The 9052-nt window shown below is 47.8% G+C and overlaps 2 protein-coding genes across 8 annotated transcripts in view; one reads left to right on the top strand and one right to left on the bottom strand.

The window, feature by feature from the left end:
* LOC104860873 overlaps positions 1-9052 on the top strand; it is a 100431-nt gene that overhangs the window by 87403 nt on the left and 3976 nt on the right. For 2 of the 7 annotated variants that reach the window (XR_004516409.1, XR_004516410.1), the window contains exons 7-13: positions 3471-4909; positions 5261-5341; positions 5820-5909; positions 6178-6372; positions 6593-6728; positions 7709-8213; positions 8294-8446. The gene's annotated coding sequence lies outside the window, so the exon portion shown is untranslated. The other 5 variants (XR_004516412.1, XR_779829.3, XR_004516413.1 and 2 more) reach the window with 5 other exon arrangements.
* Gabrp (gamma-aminobutyric acid type A receptor subunit pi) overlaps positions 1-9052 on the bottom strand; it is a 64570-nt gene that overhangs the window by 52098 nt on the left and 3420 nt on the right. The window lies entirely within an intron of this gene.

The following is a 9052-nucleotide window of genomic DNA, read 5'->3' as shown; positions in this document are numbered from 1 at the left end:
GCAGGGTCTCTATGTAGTTGAGACTGACCTGGAACTCACTATGCAGCCCAGGCTGGCCTGGAACTCACAGTGATCCTCCTGCCTCAGTCTCCCGAGTTCTGGGATTACAGGCGTGTGCCACCACACCCAGCTTCTTAATATATGAATTCTTGAAGATTGACAGAGATCCATAGTGCAATAAAGTATAAACAAATGAACACATGCCTGGTTGAATATTTATTCATTAAATAAGTACTAACCAAGCACCCTGCTATAGGCCTAATATCGATATCTAATGGAAGACAATATCCAATTAAATGTTACTATTTAGGGGAGAAAAAATAGACTTGATCTTCTCAGATCAAGATCAGAACTGAGGTGAGGAAAGTGGATACCATGCAGATTATAGTGTTTCTGTGACTGAAGGATCTGGAATCCTTGAGCTATAGATTTGGCATTTCAGTTTACCGCTGAATGATTCTCTCAGCTGTGTGAAAATGCCCCCAAAGCCTGTACATTAAGTAGCTATTCACTGCCAGCTTCCCTTGGCAAGAGGCCAATTGGCCAGTCTTTCTGCATTACTATGGAAAAGGTGAGTAGCTGTTTGCAACTGAAAATGCAGGTAGACCAGGAACACTTTTGTAATCATCCTCTACATTGTATATGGTGTGCAAGGAAGCTGTACACAGAGGCTGTGTCCTTACCTCAGTGACAGATGTGTATTGCTTCACATGCCAATGTTTTTCCATTCTGTAGAATGTGTGTGCCCCATGAATACTGAGTCAAAAGGAATGCGCAGTGATATTGAAGGTTTCTCTTCTCTTGGTTGTATGTTTGAGTTGTATTACCCAGGAGGCTAACTTTAATAATATGGAAGGCCACAAGGCATGGTGGTACACATCTGTAAACCCAACACTCTGAGGTTGAGATGGGAGGATTGCAAGTTTGAGCCTAGCTTGGGCAACTTAGTGACTTAGCAAGACCCTGTCTTGAAATAAAAACAAAAGAAAAGGCTGAGAATGTAGCTCGGTGTGAGGGCCCTGAGTTCAATCCCTAGTAAAGAAGGAAAAAAGAGGCAATAATTTATGGCTTGTAGGCTTGTTCATCTATTATTTAAATAAATATTAGCCAAACAATTATGTGACAGACACTGATACCTTCTCATCCTAACAGGCATAAATATGTAAAACAAACATCTTAATAGGGCTAGTTCAAAGGTGACCAACAATGTGTGATTTTGTACCCTGGGTCAATATCTTGTTGGGTATCTTAGGCCTGAAAGTTACCACAAGGTCATAAGGATGGGAATGGAGCTGAATATAGGATAGAGCTGGGAGGACAAGAGAGAGAAATGTCCAGATCAGGGCAAGGATCCAGGATCTCCCAAACATGTAAATCCAAGGCCCCAAGATATCATATTCAAGTCTTATTATGTCAGATGGTTTGAAGAGGCAAGTAGCTAGGAGGGTAAATGGTTCAAATATTGGGTGTGGTGTCAGGAGCTAAGAAAGCCATAAGAATGGGAGGGGCAGGGGCAGATAAGACTGCCAGGATGACACAAAAGAAGACTCTCCATCCATCCGTCCATCCACTCATGAATTCATCCAGGAAATAATGTTTAATAGCTGTTCTATGAAATAAAAACATAAACAAAAACATGTTGCTGACTTTCAAGAAGCTTAGAGCCTAGTGGAGGAGGAAAGCAAGTAATAGCACTAATTGAGGCTTGCTATTTGTGCCAGTTTTGTAATCCCTTATTTCCACAGAGGAGCTCAAAGAGAGCCAACAGTCACCCCTGCACACTGTGGGTTGCATTACATGGCAGGCACCCTGAACTCAGGGAAGCTGAATGTTTTATAAGGCACTTATCCCACCTGCTCTTTGCTTTGGAGAAAGACACCATGTGTCTCCACCCAGGCTGTTTGCTCTACAGACATGCATGAAAAGTTAATATGTATCTTAGGTGAAAAGAAAGATTAGTGTTACTATCTTTTTGTTTCTTTTATTGTAAGAATCTTTTTGCTTTATGTCTTATACTCTGAGTAACTACTCTGGTTTTTGACTGAGCTAAATCCCTGGCCCTCTGAGTAATTACTTTGAAGATAACAATATACAGTGTAATAACTATTGTTATTCTCTTATTATTTGATTATGACATTTTTATTTTTTTCATAAAATAAAAAGTAATTAAAAATAAAGCAAATGTCTTCATAAAAAAAGTATTATGTAACCAAAACAGTGTCTCTGCTCCCCAAGATGGGCAGAAATGACTCTTGAAAAAATGATTCCCAACAATGATCAGTTTTATTTTAGGATAATAGTATTTTTAGAGACAGTGAGACGATACTAAAAGAAGTCCCTAGCCTGGATCTGAGGCATTCCTTTTTCCCATTCTGGCAGGACACAGGATATGGCCATTCTGGACCTGGCCAGTGACACAGGGAGACAGGAGGAGAATAGCAGAACAGAGGTGGCAACATCTGATGCTCTCCCTGGTTAATAACAAGAGCTTTGCTTTATAAAGAATGCATGGATTCACTGAGTGGGAAAATACCTGTGTCTCAGAGCAGTGATCTAAATGGAAAAGTAATTTACCCAGGGTAGACATGGCAGGGGACATGTTTTCTCCAGTTCAATGTGATGATCTGAGGAAGGGAAGGACATTAAAATCTGATGAGGATTTTCCACATCACACCAGGCTCTATGAGCAACAGTTCTACAAATCTCAATTCATTTGTTCTCATAATAACCCTTTATTATTGTGATAAAATATACATAACCTAAGATTTACCATTGCGATCACTTTGAAGTGTACTTTTAAAAGTCGCATTAAGTTCATTTGCCAAACTGTGCAGCCATCACCACTATCCAGTTCTAGAACAGAAACCCCATATCCATTAGCAATCATTTCCATCCCCCAACCCTAGTGCTTGGCAACCACTAATGTGCTTTCTGCCTCTGAATTTTCCTGTATGGATTCTGGATAGTCATCAGAATCTTTCAATAGCAGTATTATTACTCCTCTTCTATTATGATAGAGGAGGAAGCTGCAGCTCAGAGAAGTTCACATCCTGTCCAAGGTCACAGAGGTGGCAGGTGACAATACATTCTACATAGAGAGGGAAAGTTGTTCTTTGTGTGACCCTGAGAAGTGTGTCCCCTGTTGATAGGTCCAGGAGATCCAGTGGGGCAGAGGAGGGAGGAATAAAAATCCCACCCACCCACCAGGTTTGAAGCAGAGGGAGGGAGGTGGAGAAAGAGCCCTAGGTATTGATAGGAGGCTAGTGGGGTGGTGACCCAGGTCCCCAGGTGGGAGGCCATGTTACTACAGGGGAACTGAGAAGAGGCAGCACCCTCAGTACAGAGGGAGTTCTGGTGCAGTAGTTTGGCTCACCCAATCCAGATCTCTGCTTTCTGGGAGATGCTTCCCCTAATCCCCCCTGACCCAAATGCCTTGGGATATTAGGTGAGTTGGTTTTCTTTTTCTTCAGAGAAACCAGACCTTTTTTTGGCTGCCAGTCAGCAGCTGAGCCCTGTGGCTGCCTGCCAGGCTGGGTGACTGAGTGAGAGTTCAGAATGGCCGAGGTCAGAGGCAGCCGCCAGTGCAGAGCCTCCTACCGAGCTGAGTGAACCTTTTATTCATTTCCTGGGAACTGGGAGAAGCTGAGCCAGTGCCTCACCCACTGCAGTCTCAGGCTGCTAAGCTTTTGCGTCCTCTTTTAACTGTATAGGGGTTATTTTCTGGGCCTTCATCCAGGCCACTGGGACTCTGGGAACCGCCTTTTTTTGCTTGGAGTATGTGTGTGGTGAGTGTTTGGATGTGTTCCAGCTGTGGTTCCTAGAATGACAGTGGCTTCCAGTCTCTCCATGTGGAATATTAGCCTCTCACCTGTCCAGGGCTGCCTGCCCTGTCTTCCTCTATGGTTCCCTGACTTAGCCCCACTTGAGCACACTTTCAACCAGGATATGGCGTCCCTTGGCCCCAAAGGTCTTCGGGAGGGCCCATCATCCAGCAAGAATAGCTGTTGTTCTGCAGCAGCTGTCATGAAGGGTCCCTGCCAGCCCCTGAGGGCCCCTGGGGCACAGTTATGACCGCATCTGGCTGTATCAGATTCCTATTAGTTGAGGTCGGACTTGAGTGAGCCCTGTGGCTTTCTCCTGGCAATGATCTGTTTGTGAATCTGACCCCCACAGCTGTCTGTCTGGCTCCCTCATCCCACACTCCTCTGGAAGGAATTCCCAGGAGCAGTCTGGCCCCTGGGTGAGCCTGCTCCTTGAGGTCAGGATGGTGACCTTGTGGTGGCTGGCTGGGTGGGGCTGGAATGAAGGAGGTGAGGTGGGCACATGGGGATGGGTCCTGGGGCAAGTAGCCTATTCTCGCTTGGCAGAGCAGGTGCAGAACAGAACAGACCTGGGGTTGCCCAACCCTGCTACGGGTAGCCATGTGACCTTGTGGGATCCAACCCCTTTGCCCCAATGAGCCTCCATCTCCTAGTTGGTAATGGGAGTTAACACCTCCTCTGAAGTTGTTGGGAGGCTTACTTCAGAGGGTGCCCGTGAAGATGCACAACAAATGCAAGCAATTATTTGAGTCTTTGACCCTTCCATTCAGCACCAAACTATTCTAAAAGAACAGCTTCTTGTGGGACAGTTCTCTGCTAAGTTGCCCCAGTTCTAGTCTCTCTCTGGCTCTCAGAGACAGCCAGCTTCCACTTTTTCCAGATCCTGTGAGACTTCCCTCCTCTGCTCTGCATGGCTACTTCTGTGCAGAATAAGAGTTTGGAGGTGTGATCCCTACTGTCCCACGGCTCGGGGCAGAATGGCAGAGGGCAGGGTCCCAGTGCTGGCTGTACCACGAGCCAGCTCACTCCATTGCAGACTTGGAGCAGGTGCTTTCACCTCTCTTTGCTTTGATTTCACCTTTTCCAAGGTAAGGGTTCATAAAGTTCTTCCTCCCTTGAGGCTGTAGGGAAGGTTAGATGGGTCAATATACACATAGAGGAAGGGGACAGAGCTTTCAAGAGGGAAAGGACTCCATAGCCCTCAGTTGTCACCGAGGCCTTTAATCCTGTGGGTCTGCCTAGAAGCCATCTGGGATCTGGGCAAAAAAGGGGGTAGGCAGCACCCCGTTTCCAGGATGAGAGACAGAGTGATGGGAGGTGGCAGGAAGCATGTTTCTTGGAGGCTGCTGGGTATCAGCCTGCCTCCTTGGTGTTCACCCTGTTTCTTCATTAACCTTCCTGAGAACCCAGGAAGTCAAGTGTCTATTTTCACTTCACAGCCCAGGAGGAGGCAGGTTAAGGGAGGTGAGCACCTTCCCCACGTCTCAGCTGGTACACAATGAGTCAGAGTTCAACACCAGGTCAGTCTGAAAAGCCCATTATGTCCTCATTCACTTCCCCTATTCTAGTGCCTGTAAGTCATGGCCTAAATAGAAGGGGACTTGTGCCAAAGAGCTATTCACTGTATCCTTGTTTGGGCATATTCTAAGAGCCACCGTAAGAAATAGTGTGGTAATCTATAAAGACTAAATCCAAGTTCAAGTTCTTCATCTCCAGCATCCCAAACTGCCCCACAAACATTCCAGTCACATTGCTGACACGCAGACGATGGGTCTCCCTTCAATCAGTCCCTCTTGTGAGCTGAGTATTGGCACATGATCATCTCCTGTGGCCACAATAAAGCAAGATTCAAGGCTGCTTATATCACATTTATCACTCAACAGAAACTTCCTTTCATTAAAAGGTATTTTTACCAGAAAAGACCAACTAGAACTTTCTTAGATTTTCTGGGAGTTAAACATTTTCAGAAATAATCCACACTGCCATTTTCATGACTAGCAGTTGCACAGTCATGGAAGGACAAGAGCCTTCAGTGGTAGAAGCTGGGAAGATGGGAGCCAGGAGGCAGAGAGATGGCCCAAGTCACAGGTGAGGGATGCTGTTGCCATGGGTGCTTTCAGCTAGAGGTGATGGGGTGACAGGCGAGGGTCCTGGAAGGCATGCAGGGTAGGCCACCTGGGCAGGTAGGCCACCTGGGCAGGTAATCCAAGGCAGATGTCCTCTCAGACATAATGAGAGGAGTTGGGTTGCTGAAACAGCACCGTTACCCGGAGCCAGCTGTCCCTATGCAGGGAAATCATATCTAGGGAGCAGAGAGTTTCAGGGGAAGTGAAGATAAAGCCCCTCTCTTCGGCAGCTCCATGCAGGAGCGACAATGTCAGAAAATACCACCGGGAAGGAAACTTTTGTGTCAAGTCCAATCCGAGCCTCCCCATGGATCAGGGATGCTGAATGTGGAGGAGAACAGAGGGATGGGAAGGAGCGCCCGCCCTCCATCAGAATTCAGATGCTTTCCCAGGTGCTTGGCAGAGACACCACAAGACCCCAGCAGGTGGGAATGGCTTACTCCTCCCGCTACAACCCTCCTTCCCGCCCCTGCTCCTCAGTCTGTGGACTGTCATCCTTAGATGAGCCCAGTCCCCTCTGGCCTGTGGCCTTTCCATACCCAGAACAGAATGGAGTGGGTGGCAAGGAAAGACACAACTCGGGGAGGGAAGGTGGCTGGCTGCATCCGAGGCCACAGACGGAGGCTGACAAGATCTTTGCCTTAGAATGCTGCAATTCGGAGGAACCTTGGACAGTAGCCTCATCGACCCCATCACCCACTGGAGAGGACCCCACACCCCAGCGAGGACAGCCAGACCAGACTCGGGGTTCGCAGTGGTCTCAGCATTTCTTTGAGCCAAGGTGGGAGCTAATCCTTGAACCAGTCCTTGGACTGTTGCAAACATTTGAGTTTGGGGGAGGTGATTTTGGTAGCCTTGCTGAAACCGGCTGGTAGGGATTGAGAAATGGCCCTGCTAAGGCTGGACTTTTGTTAGGTCTCTGCCAGCCCACAGATCTGCCACTGGGGGCGACAGTTGTAGCTCTAGCACTTTGGCTCTGCTCAGTCTGTGTTTGGAGCAGGTGTGCGGCTCGCAGCTGTATGAATGAAGTAGGGACTAACGCTGCTTCCTGTGCTATGCTATGGATGCATCCTGCAAGAATGTTGCCATGATGGGAGTCAGTGTGCCAGAGGTTTGCCGGGCAGGAAAGCTGGGAATGATAAAGGGGGAGAGTGGAGGAGGGAAGGAAAGCAGGCTTCCTGCTGGGTAGACAGGGCAGCAGCTGTGGTGCAGTGCAGAGTAACCCTCAGCCAGGCAGGCAGGAGAAAACTCCAACAAGCCAAAGCAGCTCACCAGAAGGGGGCAGTGTCGGGCAGTGTGGGCTGGAGCTATAACCTGTCCATGCTCATTCTGGGCCTGGAGGCTTTGTGGCCCCGGCAGCAGCCATCCTGGCTTGCTTCTCCCTGGGATGGAGTAGGGTGGTCACGTGAGTACCATTGCCTCCCACTCTGAGCCTGGAAGTGATGAGGCAGGGCCTCCAGAAGAGGATCTGGAGTGTAGCGCAGCAGCACGACATTCCCATTTTACAGACGAGGGAACTGACACACAGAGAGGCTAAGTCACTTGCCCAAGATTCCAGAGGTAAGAGGCAGAGTTGGTACCAAGCTGGCCCTCTTAACCATCAGGCGATATGTGGTCTGCAGTAAGACTTGTTGGTTTTTAGGGGAATGTCCTGTGGTGCAGGCAAATTCACCCTAAAATATCTAAAATGTCTGGCTCAGGATTAGCACATAGTAGGTGCTCGGTAAATATTAGTTCTTGATCCCCTTCTACTTTTTACAGGAGGCCACCAGAAGTCATACAGCAGAAAACAAGCAGGTCTAAATAAATAAGGTGGTGGTGACATTTTCCGTAGTTTGTCTCCTGGAACCATCTAGAGAATCTGAGAAACAACTCTTCAGACTGTTGCTACCACCTTCAGGTCTGGGCTGATCAAACACGGGTTGGTTATAATCAACCCCTTCCTCTCGCCGCTCCCTGATCATGATGGATTGATCTGATTTCAGGAAAGGGGCTGTGCTGGGGGTAGGGTTGTTGATGTCCATCCAGCTTGCACCTGGTAGTGACCCACAAATCCCATAAAGAATCATGGGCAGGACCCAGAACCTCAGCCAGCAGGAAGTGGACGCTCTTCTGGATGATTTGAAAGACCTGCTACTGGTCTCCAGTGCACATGAATGGAAGTCTGGGGAGAAGCCTGGCACCCAGGAAGGTCCAACTGCCAACCCAGGGGAAGCAAAGTCCCCAGGTACTGGCCATTTGGGCGAGCTGCACGCTGATATCCAAGGTAAGTGCACTGCTCCGTGTTGTTAAAACCTCAGGAACGTAGGTGAGAGATGCGGACATTTGGCAAATGCTGTGTTATAGATGCTGTGTGAGGAGAGGAGTACGATGGGGACTCTGACCCCAAGGAGCTTGGAGCCCAGAGACACAGACACAGGCAGGGAGAGCAGAGGCCCGGATGCAGCAGTACACTGTGCAGAAGAGACACCATGGAGGGAGAAGTCAGCCACACTCCAGGTCGGGAAGGTTTCTCAAGTGGCGACAATTCTATGGGTCTTGAGGGTGATCTGAGATTTGCCCCTGGACAAAGTAGAAAGCACATTCCAAGAAGCCACAGCGTAAGAAACGTGACAGGCACCATAGGGCACTTCGGATAGTTCGGCTCTGCTGAAGGTAGAATCCTACCAAAGAGGATCACATAGATGCAGATGGGAGGAGGTGGGGAGTAGGCCAGAGAGGCTGCCTGGCCTGGCTAACAGTGGGATCTTATTACATAAGACCGCGTGGGATTCCTTTCACAGCACACGGCGCACAAAACAATAGAACCAACATCAGCAGGACAGCGGGTACCACAAGCAATGTTTCCATCACTGATTGTGATGGAGCCGAAAGCAAATTTCCTGTTCCCTCTCAAAGTCATAGTGTCACATCCCTCTCGTATGTAGAGATGCTAGTGCAAAGTTCTACAGAGAATCAAGCAATACAATTATATATACCACTTACAAAATAGTAAGAAACGACCATTACTGGTTTATGCCTTTACCACATTCTACTTAGTTAATCTACAATGTGCTCCTTGCACTTACTTAAAAAAAAAAAAAAAAAAAAAAAAAAAAAAAAAAA

Source organism: Fukomys damarensis, unplaced genomic scaffold (genome assembly GCF_012274545.1).
Source record: "Fukomys damarensis isolate Sample0158 unplaced genomic scaffold, DMR_v1.0_HiC HiC_scaffold_9, whole genome shotgun sequence".
Lineage (NCBI taxonomy): Eukaryota > Metazoa > Chordata > Mammalia > Rodentia > Bathyergidae > Fukomys > Fukomys damarensis.
The sequence above is the reverse complement of the archived record's forward strand: the minus strand, read 5'-3'. Positions and strand labels throughout refer to the sequence as shown.